General features: G+C 37.7%; 1 pseudogene; it reads right to left on the reverse strand.

Moving 5' to 3' along the window:
- Nucleotides 1-233: 233 nt before the first annotated feature.
- On the reverse strand, nt 234-323 carry LOC116095179 (annotated as a pseudogene).
- Nucleotides 324-11,248: the final 10,925 nt, after the last annotated feature.

The following is an 11,248-nucleotide window of genomic DNA, read 5'->3' on the forward strand; positions in this document are numbered from 1 at the left end:
ATTTCTCTTCTAGTAACCCTAGCAGATTTCAAAGTGATTGTTTATAAAAGTTTCCCATATTTTAGGCTTAAAAGAAAAAAGAGAGAGTGTGTGTGTGTTTTGAATTTGATGAGAAAAATCTTCTTAGAAAGATCCCCCCCCCGAAAAAAAAACATGATTACAGAGTTTTAGGTACCACAGTGAAGGGCAACTGGCCAAACCCTGCCTTTTTTAGCTGCTTTGTTTTCTATTTTTAAAATATAGAATATGTGTCATCCTTGTTCAGGGGCCATGTCAATCTTCCCAGTAGCATTACAATTTTAATATATGTACTGGCAAAGAAATTTTAGTATACAGTCAAGTTTGAAATCAGAAAATTGGAAATAGCTCTACCTCAAGACCCAGCTGTACTCCTTTTGGGAACATACCCAAAGGACATTCAACTCTACCACAAAGACACTTGCTCAACTATGTTCAAAGTAACTTTATTAATAATAATCCAAACTTGAAATAACCTAGGTGTCCCTCAACTGAAGAATGGACAAACAAAATCTTGAATATTTACACAATGGCCTATTACTGAGCTAGTAAAAATGACATCATGAAATTTGCATGAAGGCAAAAGCATGGAAGTAGAAAAAAAATCATCCTGAATGTGATAAGCCAGATTTAGACAGTTAAATATGGTATCTATCCACATATATATGGGTATTAACTATTAAGTATATGATAATTGTGCCACAATTTACAGACCAGAAGGCGCTAAGTAACAAGGAGGACTCAAGGGGAAACACATGGATATCCATGGGAAAGGAAAATAGAATAGATTTTGTGGATGGACTGGGAGTAGGTGGAGATGGGAAGAGGGGGAATCAGGTGTGGGAGAATTGTACAGTGCTTAGTGGGTGATGGAAAACCTAGTACAGTGGAAACTTCCAGGAACCTATAAATGCTACCCTAGTGAGCAATGCTACCAATGGAGGATATAGACCCTGGAATAGTCATTCTCTGTAACAAGACTACAAAATCTTCAAACCACAGATGTCCTGCCTGCAAGATGTTATAGGGAAATGATGGCTCAGAGCTCATGAGAATGGCCAACAAATGACTCATCTAAATTGAGGACCAAGCCAAGATATGGAGCCCATGCCTGACACTGCCTGGATCACCATTAACAGGAAGATGGATGGCTAGGAGACCTAACATAAAACCAAACACTACTGAAAAAAGAAAAAAATAATAACTCAAGTAAAATTGTATGAGATGATTCCTAATGAATTTCTTTTAAACACAGATCAGTGCCTAGCCAAATGATCATGAGAGCCTTCCTCAGGCAGCTCATAGGAACAAACACCAGAGACCCACAGGCAAACATTACCTGAGTGAGCTCAGTAAGTCTTTCAGAATAGGAAGAATTGTAGGAGCCAGAGGAATCCCAGTCACCAGGAGAACACAATCCACAGAATCAATAAGCATGACACAAAGGGCCTCACAGATAGAGAAGCAGCACTCATGGGGCCTGTATGAGTCCATGCTAGGAGCTGTGGTCTTCGTTTCTTCCTTCCTTCCTTCCTTCCTTCCTTCCTTCCTTCCTTCCTTCCTTTGTTTCTCTCTCTCTGTCTCTCTCTCTCTCTGTCTCTCTCTCTCTCTCTCTCTGTCTGTCTGTCTTTCTTTCTTTCTTTCTTTCTTTCTTTCTTTCTTTCTTTCTTTCTTTCTTCCTAGTTTGATGTTTATGTGGGGCAGCTAATAGTAAGAGTGGGGTCTTATCTATCTGTTTTGACTGGTCTTGTAATCCTTTCCTTCCTATTGGGTTGCCTTGTGCAACTTTGATATGAGGGTTTGCACATAGTATCATGGCACTTTGTTATGCCCTGTTCATTTGCTATCCCTTAGAGACCCTCTGTTTTTCTGAAGGGAAACAAAGAAACAGTGAATCTGGTGGAGGAAGTGTAGAGACTGGGAGGAATAGAGGAAACAGAGTCTGCGTTTGGGATGTATTATATAATATAAAAGAATAAAGGAAAGGGAATGTGAAAAACTAAAGAAACAAAAGGCAAGCAAACAGAAAAGAACATACACATGGTTTAAAAGCAAAAGGGGGAGGTATTACCAGGTTAAAAGAAGTGATAGTATTTTAAAAACTTTAGTGGATAAGAGCTGACAAAAGGTAATAGAGCAAAGTAAAATTCCAATAGTCAAATTTCTTCATACATGTGGTTTTAATTACCTTAGATCAACCATGGCCATAAAATATGAAATAGATATTTCCTAAATTAAATAATTGATTAACTTTTATGTGCTTGTCCCAGGATAACATGACAAACTCTTCTACTCTTCATTCCTCTCCCTTCCATTTTTCTCCTCTCCTTTCCCTTACCCTGCTCCTTCCCTCCTCCATTTCCTTTTCTTCTTCTCTCTCTCATATATGGAAACAAAAACCCATGATAGATCAAACAATCCTGAATATAATGGCTGCTCTTATTTGACCCACAAAATATAGTTATCCGAGAGGAAGAAACCTTAATTGGAATGATGCCACCATGAGAACAGGATGTGATGTATTTTCTTAATTAATAATTAATGGAGAGAGCACAGCCCAGGCTTCCTTTCCTAGCCTGGTGATCTTGTGTTCTATAAGAGGACATACTGAGCAAGCCAGGGGAAGCAAGCCATATCATTACCTCTGTATCAGCTGTTGCCTCCAGTTTCCTGCCCTCTTTGAGTGCCTGTTATGAGTTAAATGATGAACAGCAATGTGGAGGTGTAAGCCAAATAAAGCCTTTCCCCTGCAACTTCTTCTTGGTCATGGTGTTCTGTTAAAACAAACCATTGGATTGAGCTCAGGGACCCCAATGGAAGAGCTAGAAGAAGGACTGAAGGAGCTGAAGGTGATTGCACCCCCACAGGAAGAATAATATCAACTACATAAACTACCCAAAGATTCCAGAGACTAAACCACCAACCAAAGAATATACATGGAGGGATCCATGGCTCCAGATACTTATGCAGCAGAGGATGGTCTTATCTGACATCAATGGGAGGGGAGACCCTTGGTCCCAGATCAGGAATTAAAGGCACATAATAGAAGCCATCCCACTAAAATTAGGGACAAAGCAAGGCTGCCCATTCTCTCTGTATCTATGCAATATAGTACTTGAAGTTCTAGCTAGACCAATGAGGCAATATTAGGAGGGAATTCAAATCAGAAAGGAAAAAGTCAAGGTATCACTACTTGCAGATGATATGAGGTTAGTTAAGCAATACTCAAAATTCTCTTGGAGAATTTTATCTACCAGCTGATAAAGAACTTCAGCAAAGTGGCTAGATATAAAATTAGTTCCAAGAAATAAGTAGCCATCTACTACACAAATGATAAATGGGCTGAGAAAGAAATTAGGGCTATAGCACCCTTCACAATAGCCACAAATAACATAAAACATATTGGTATAAATCTAACTAATCAAGTGAAAGATCTGTATGACAAAGAAAAATTTCAAGTTCCTGAAAAAAGTAAATTGAAGAAGATATGAGAAGATGGAAAGGTCTCCCATGCTCATGGATAGGCAGGGTTAACATATTGTAAGTCACCATCTTACCAAAAGCAATCTACAGACTCAATGCAATTCCCAGCAAAATTCTAACATAATTTTTTTACAGATCTTGAAAAAGCAATTTTCAATTTTATATGGAGAAACAAAAACAAAAAAACCCAGGATAGCTAAAATAATCCCAAACAGCAATAGAACTTCTAGAAGAATCACCATCCTTGATCTCAAGCTGTACTATAGCAATAGTAATAAAAACTGCATGATATTGATACAGAAACAGACAGGTTGTTCAATGGAATCAATCAGAGATGCAGAAATAAACTCATACATGTATGGACACTTTATTCTTGAAAAAGAAGCCCAAACCATACAATGGGAAAAACACTGCATCTTCAACAAATGGTGCTGGTCTAACAAGATGTTGAGTATAGATGAATGCAAATAAATCCATATTTATCACACTTTGCAAAACTCAAGTCCAAATGGATCAAAAACATTAACATAAAAAAAAAACCACATACACTAAACCTAATAGGAAAGAAAGTGGGAAATAGCCTGGAACACATTGGTACAGAAGGCAATTTCCTGAACAGACCACCAATTGCTGAGGCTCCAAGACTGACAATTGACAAATGAAATTTTATAAAGCTAAAAGGCTTCTGTAAAGCAAAGGACACTGTCAATATAACAATATGGCAGCCTACAGATTTGAAATGATTTTCACTAACCCTGCATCTCAACAAACAGTGGGCTAATATTTAACATATATAAGATAGCAATAGAAATAGGGAAGGTAATGTTGTAAAATAAATATATTTACATAAGAAATTCCTCTAAGGAGATGAGCCAAATCAGAGATTCCTGATACAAGGTAAAAGATGAACTTTGAAGCTGATATTTTCTATGATCTCCACTTTCAAAGAAATTCACTATCATCGTAGCTACAAACTATGTTCTTGCTCTGGCTTTGATACCTTGTGCTGCAAATCTATTCTTCTCTAAGGGGAATAGAAATGCATAATTGTCACGTGGGAAGAACTTGTGACTATAAAATTGGGGGAATTACTAGATATTATAAGGATCATTTCTGAAAGAACTTGACTGAGATGTTATCACAATAACGTGCATCATGAATTTTTACAATAACAAAAGTTATATTTCCCAGGTATATTTAATTTCAGGAACTTTATATTTCCCTTATGGCACCTATTAATCTACAATAAACAGTTTGAAAAGTGTTACAAGAGAGTAAATGCTCTCACATTCTGCAATGGAAATCTCATTATCTATGTAACAAAGCTTCAAAGGAAAGCTTCATACACAAATTTCTAAATACATCTTTTCCTTTGAGGGTTCACACAATCTCACCATAATGTATTTAATTAGAATTTGGATTAGTTAGTTTCCTCTGAGGGGTAGGCATGAAACGAAGTTAGACATGTCAAAGTTGCCTGAAAGAAAATGGCTGTGAGGAAAAGAGAGAGGTATATAAGAGATCAGAAGCATTAGATTAAGGAGGAGATATGAATCTTTGCTTTGGAGGAGAGGAAGAAAAGAGAGAATGAGAGACATATACACAGAGAGACATTGACAGAGAGACAGAGACAAGCATATGGAGACGGGAACACAGAAAAGAGTTTCAAAGGACAGAGACTTTATATTAAACCAATGAATGAAGTGAAATAGTTAAAGATACTACATGGAGAAATCCTCACAGAAAAAAAGTGGACGGAGATCCTTATCAACTCTATTGCTCTGAGTCTTGGTATGGTCTGAAGGCAGACAAGGAAGTCTAAGCAGGGCATTGGCATAGGTGTCTTATAAAGCTTGTCCTGAGGAGTTCTTTCAAGCTCATCGTTGCCCCCCAACGAGGCACTACTCATTCCTTGGGACAATTTTTTGAAACAACATTCAATGGGATAAACTAATGGCACCTTCCCTGCAGTTGTTCCGAGGTGTCTAATAAGTACTTATTTCTCCATCTTCCTTGGTTCATTACCAGTTCCTTTGAGCCTCTGCATCCTTAGCAGGTTCTCTTAACTATTGTCTCCAACCTCTGTAACCAAAGACTCTGACTCTTGGGGATCAGCCCTTTTCTGGTCTGGAATTACCACATGCCATTGATTGTTTATCATTGTTAAAAAGTATGAAAACCCATTATGATGAATTTGAGTTGTACTTCCATGTATATTCCTCTTTATAATCCAGTCTTTCACCTCTGGATGGTAGAAGATGACCAATTTCTTTTCCCAAAGTAATACTTGTTCTTGTCATATGATTTTGGATACTATGTTTCCTGAAAGCCATGGTTTAATGCCTTTCAAGTTCATGTTTGGTGTCTGGCAAGAAAAACAGGTTCTCCAGCTCTGCACAACAAAAAAATACATATCTCACCATCAGTAGGTATGAATACATTGGGATTTCCCTTTACTATGCATTTCATTTGTATCCCAAGCTGTTGCCCTTTGGAGGCAGTGCACTGTTATGTGTATAATACCCCTGAAGAGAAACATTCCATCATGTGCATGCTTCCTCTGAGCTGGCTCTGAAACTTCACCTTTGTGGAGCATGTTACTGTTGGATGAGACCAATTGCATCTAAAAGGCATAGCCACTGTGTGTTTTCTCCTGTAAGTTGAGACCTTGTTTTGATGTTATAATAAACAAATCCAATATCTGTGGATGGAGTATTTCAGAAGCCTTCAATCAGTGATATTGTCTGAAGCAGACAGAAAGCAAAACACACCAGGGAAGAAAAGATAGAAGGAACAAAAGAGAGAAAACTAGCTAAGGAGCCTGCTGTGGGAGGAAAAGAGACTTCTGCACTCTTGGTTTTAAACAAGTTAGGATGCAGAGGTAGCAGTTCCTAAATATGCATTGATAACTGTGAATTCAAAAAACAATATGTTTTGGTAAGCCCTCTACCAGTGTCACCTTAGCAACATAACTTTAAAAACAGATGGTATAATACATAAAGCTTCCTATAGAAAGAATATATTCCAGGCTGTTCTTACATATTATCACTCCATAATCTCAAACAAAGTAAATCGGAATTTCTGTACCTTATTTCTGTTCAATCCAGTCAATAGTATACATAACACCCATATATCTTCAGTTACATACACCAGTGTGCATTCCATGTAATTCTACTCTGCTCACAGGAGCAGTTCTTTTGAAATAAAATCAGTCGTCTTTCAGAGTTCATGTTGTGAAACTTTTAAAAATATTTAGTTATTTAAGTTTGCAAAGTAGCATGGGTTAGATTATGTAAATAAGTATCTCACTATACCAGGTAACCTGGGCATTAGGAGCACCAGGTGTATTAAGCAGACACAGTAAATTGTTAACTACATTGGAAGCAATCTGGCAATATTAATTAACATTAAGTTTATACACAGCACATACACTACATACCACACAAACACATAATGCATACATGCACATTATATGTCACACACTGCATAATTACATATCACACACAACAGAAATACTTTTCATACAAATATCTCACACCAAAAACCCTTTTACCATAAACCATATATCACAGAAACACACAATATACAAACACATATCACAAGCTTATATCACAAACCACATACTACACATTCCCCACTCCATATACCACACACTATACTCCTACATACCACACAAACCTATTACTTCTTTCCAAATTTCATGGTGGATATTTGCTGTTTCATTTACACAATGGACTACAACTCTGATATTAAAATCAAGGACATCATGAAATTTTCAGGCAAATGAATGGAACTAGAAAATATCATTCAGGCCAGGTGGTAGTGGTGCATGCCTTTAATCCCAGAACTTGGGAGGCAGAGGCAGGCAGATTTATGAGTTTGAGGCCAGCCTGGTCTACAGAGTGAGTTCCAGGACAGCCAGGGCTACACAGAGAAACCCTGTCTTGAAAAACCAAAAAAAAATATATATATATCATTCAGAATGAGGTATCCCAGAGCCAGAAAGACACGTATGGTATGTACTCACTTATATGTGGATATTAACCATAAAGTACGGGATAATGATACTACAACCCACAGACCCAAAGAAGCTGTATAACAAAGAAGCCTCAAAAGAAGATGTTTGAATCTCACTGAGAGAGGAAATAAAATAGACATTGGAGATGGATGGAAGAAGGCAACTAGGTGGGAGAAAGGATGCAGAGGTGGACTGGATTAGGAGATCAGTGTAAGGAGAGCAGAGGAGAGGGAATGCGAATCAACAATGAGCAAGGGATCAACTCTTAGATGTGCTAGAGACCCTGGTGGTATTGACTTCAGGGAGTCTATGGGGGGTGACTCTAATTGAAACTCCTAGCTGTGGAAGATATGAAACCTGAAGTAGCCATCACTGTATCCCCACAGGACTCTCACTGGAGGGATAAGGACACCAACCCACTCACAGAACTTTGGTCCAAAATATGTCTTGAGGAAAAGAAGTACAGAGACAATGATGAAGCAGAGACTGAGGAAATGGCCAACCAAATGACTGGTTCAACTTCAGTCCAATCCCATGAGCAAGAACCAATCCATAACACTATTAATGATACATTTTATGCTTGCAGACAGCAGCCTAGCATAAGTCTCCTATGAGAGCTACACCTCACAGCCTATAGATGCAGAGATCCATAGTCAAACATTAGACAGAGCTAATATCCAAAAATATATAAAGAACTCAAGAAGCTAACCACCAAAAAACAAACAATCCAATCAAAAAGTGGGGTATAGAGCTAAACAGAGAATTCTTGAATAGCCAAGACACACTTACACAAATGTTTAAAGTCCTTAGTGATCAGAGAAATGCAAATCAAAACAACCCTGAGATTCCACCTAATACCATTCAGAATGGCTAAGATCAAAACCTCAGGTGACAACACATGTTGGTGAGGATGTGGACAAAGAGGAACACACCTTCATTTCTGGTGGGATTACAAACTAGTACAGCCACTCTAGAAATCAATCTGGAGATTCCTCAGAAAATTGGAAATTGATCTACCTGAAGATCAAACTATACCACTCTTGGGAATATACACAAACGATGCCCCACCATCCCACAGGGGCGTGTGTTCCACTATGTTCATAGCGGCCTTGTTTGTGATAGCCAAAAGCTGGAAACAACCCAGACATCCCACAATGAAAAAATGGATATAGAAAATGTGGTTTGTTTACACAATGTAATACTATTCAGCTATTAAGAATGAAGACATCCTGAGTTTTGCAGGCAAATGGATGGAACTAGAAAATATCATCCTGAGTCAGGTGACTCAGACCCAAAAGGACATGCATGGTATGTACTCACTAATAAGTGGATATTAGTCAAAAAGGGGTTCAGAATACCCAGGATACAATCCACAGAACTCAAAAAGGTTAAAAAGCTGAAGAGCCCTAACTGAGGATGCCTCAGTCCCACTTGGGAGGGAGAAGAAAGCAATCACAGGAGGGTGGTGGGAGAGAGTGACCTGGGTGGGAAAGAGGACATGAAGGGGAAGAGGGGCAAATGATCAGGTATTGGATTTGGGGAACAGGACTGAAGCCCCAAGGACCATTTTCATTTTCAAACAATGAAAACAGAGAGTGGACCATCTTAACTGTTTGAACGTTGTTCTGGATGCTGGGTTTTTGAGGAAATAGCTATTGAGGGAGTCTAGGAAGCTGGGCTATTTATCTTATTGTCATTAGTGCCTCATCCTTTTGCTCTGAAAACACACAAACTTTTAAACGTAATATACATATCGGTACTATCACATATATGGACTGAGTGGTGTGCACAAATCAGCTAAAGATGATTCTCTGTTCTTTGTTTAAGCAGGTGAAAAGCATCAAACTTTACAAGTCCTTTTGGACTATGTAAACAAATCATAATGTAAGCTTCCATCTATGTCATATGAAAGGATGGGAAGGGGCTGAGACTCTGTACTGAATAAAATTTATTGGCTATACAGAGATATTCATGTCTCAGCCAATCTCAGAGCTGTTCCCACATACATGGGTCAGGCTTTACTCTCTTGTTTTGTTGTTCAGGGTTTCTTCACTTATGTATGCACCCAATATTTTCAAGTCTTCCCCAGTCAAGTCGGATCCTTACTAATTTTGAAGGAATCCTCAGCTTTTCATTTCCTCTTGAAACAACAAAATAGACTCTTCCCCAATGCAATATATTTATCTATTTCCTGGCTTCCATTCTGATATTATATGTATATCATAATGGAAGATATGTATATATATATATATATATATCTTCCATATTATATATATATCAGAATGATATATGTGATATAAATCATATATATCATATATATATGTATGTATATATATATGCTGATTTAATTCAACACTACTTTCTAAAATCCAGTGTTATTTTACAAGTTGTGCTATTTGACTAGTTGAAATTTTTAAATTCATATTTTTAAATTCAAGAGAGCATTATTTAATCTGTGTCTGAGAGTTTCTATATCCCCTTTATGTTCTATGAGAAGCTTCTTTAACGTGTAGCTAAAACTTTTATAATTGCCTTACCTATAGGGGTGTAAGATATAAATTACATATTCTATGCTATAATATCTTTTTAAAAAGTTGCATTTTACTGAATGTATATGCTATAGCATAATCAGCTTTAATCTTCAAGGCCATTTTTTTCAAAGCCATTTTTAATACAGTTCCCACCTCTAATTTATGTGTAATCTCAGAATCATCTTTTTCAGAATTCAAGGGAAAAGCATATTGGGGTTTTGAATATGTATCAATTTTATGATGTATCAATATGTCTATATACTTTAATTTTCCAAGCTCTACAAATCAAAATACACAAGCTACTGTATGATATGATATTGCTTTGAGTAGCATTATTAAACAGAATCTGTATTTTTTATTATTTTCTTTATTTACATGTCATGTGACATCTCCTTTCCCGGTTTCCCCTTTAAAAAAAAAAGAAAGAAAGAAAGAAAAAAAATGAAAGAAAAATTTTTTAAAAATCCCTGTTCCCTGCCCCATCTCCCTGCTCACCAACCCACCCTCCCCCACTTTCTGGCTCTGGCATTCCCCTACACTGGGTCATTAAAACCCTTCACAGGACCAAGGGCCTCTCCTCCCATTAATGACCAACTTGGCCATCCTCTGCTATACATATACTGCTGGAACCATTAGTCCCACCATGTGTACCCTTTGGTTGGTGGGTTAGTCCTTGAAAGCTCTGAGGGTACTAGTTAGTTCATACTGTTGTTCATCCTAAGGGACTGTAAACCTTGGGTCCTTTCTCTAGCTCCTTCATTGAGGATCCTGTGCTCAGTCCAATGGATGGTTGTGAGCCTCTACTTCTGTATTAGTTGGTCACTGTCCGAGCCTCTTAGGAGACAGCTATATCAGGTTTCCATCAGCCAGCACTTGCCAGCATCCACAATAGTGTCTAGATTTGATGATTGAATATGGGAAGGATTCCCAGGTGGAACAGTATCTGGATTGTCCTTCCTTCAGTCTCTGCTCTATAGTTTGTCTCTGCAACTCCTTGCATGAGTATTTTGTTCTTTTTAGAAGGAACCAAGTATCCACACTTTGGTCTTCTTGAGTTTACATGAAACTCAAGAAGATTTGTGGATTGTATTTTGGGTATTCCAAGCTTCTGGAATAATATCCACTTATCAGAGAGCATTCCATGACAAAACCAAATTTACACAATATTTTTCCACAAATCCAGCCTTTCAAAGGATAA

The sequence above is a fragment of the Mastomys coucha genome, unplaced genomic scaffold (assembly GCF_008632895.1).
Source record: "Mastomys coucha isolate ucsf_1 unplaced genomic scaffold, UCSF_Mcou_1 pScaffold17, whole genome shotgun sequence".
In the NCBI taxonomy this organism is placed as follows: Eukaryota; Metazoa; Chordata; class Mammalia; order Rodentia; family Muridae; genus Mastomys; species Mastomys coucha.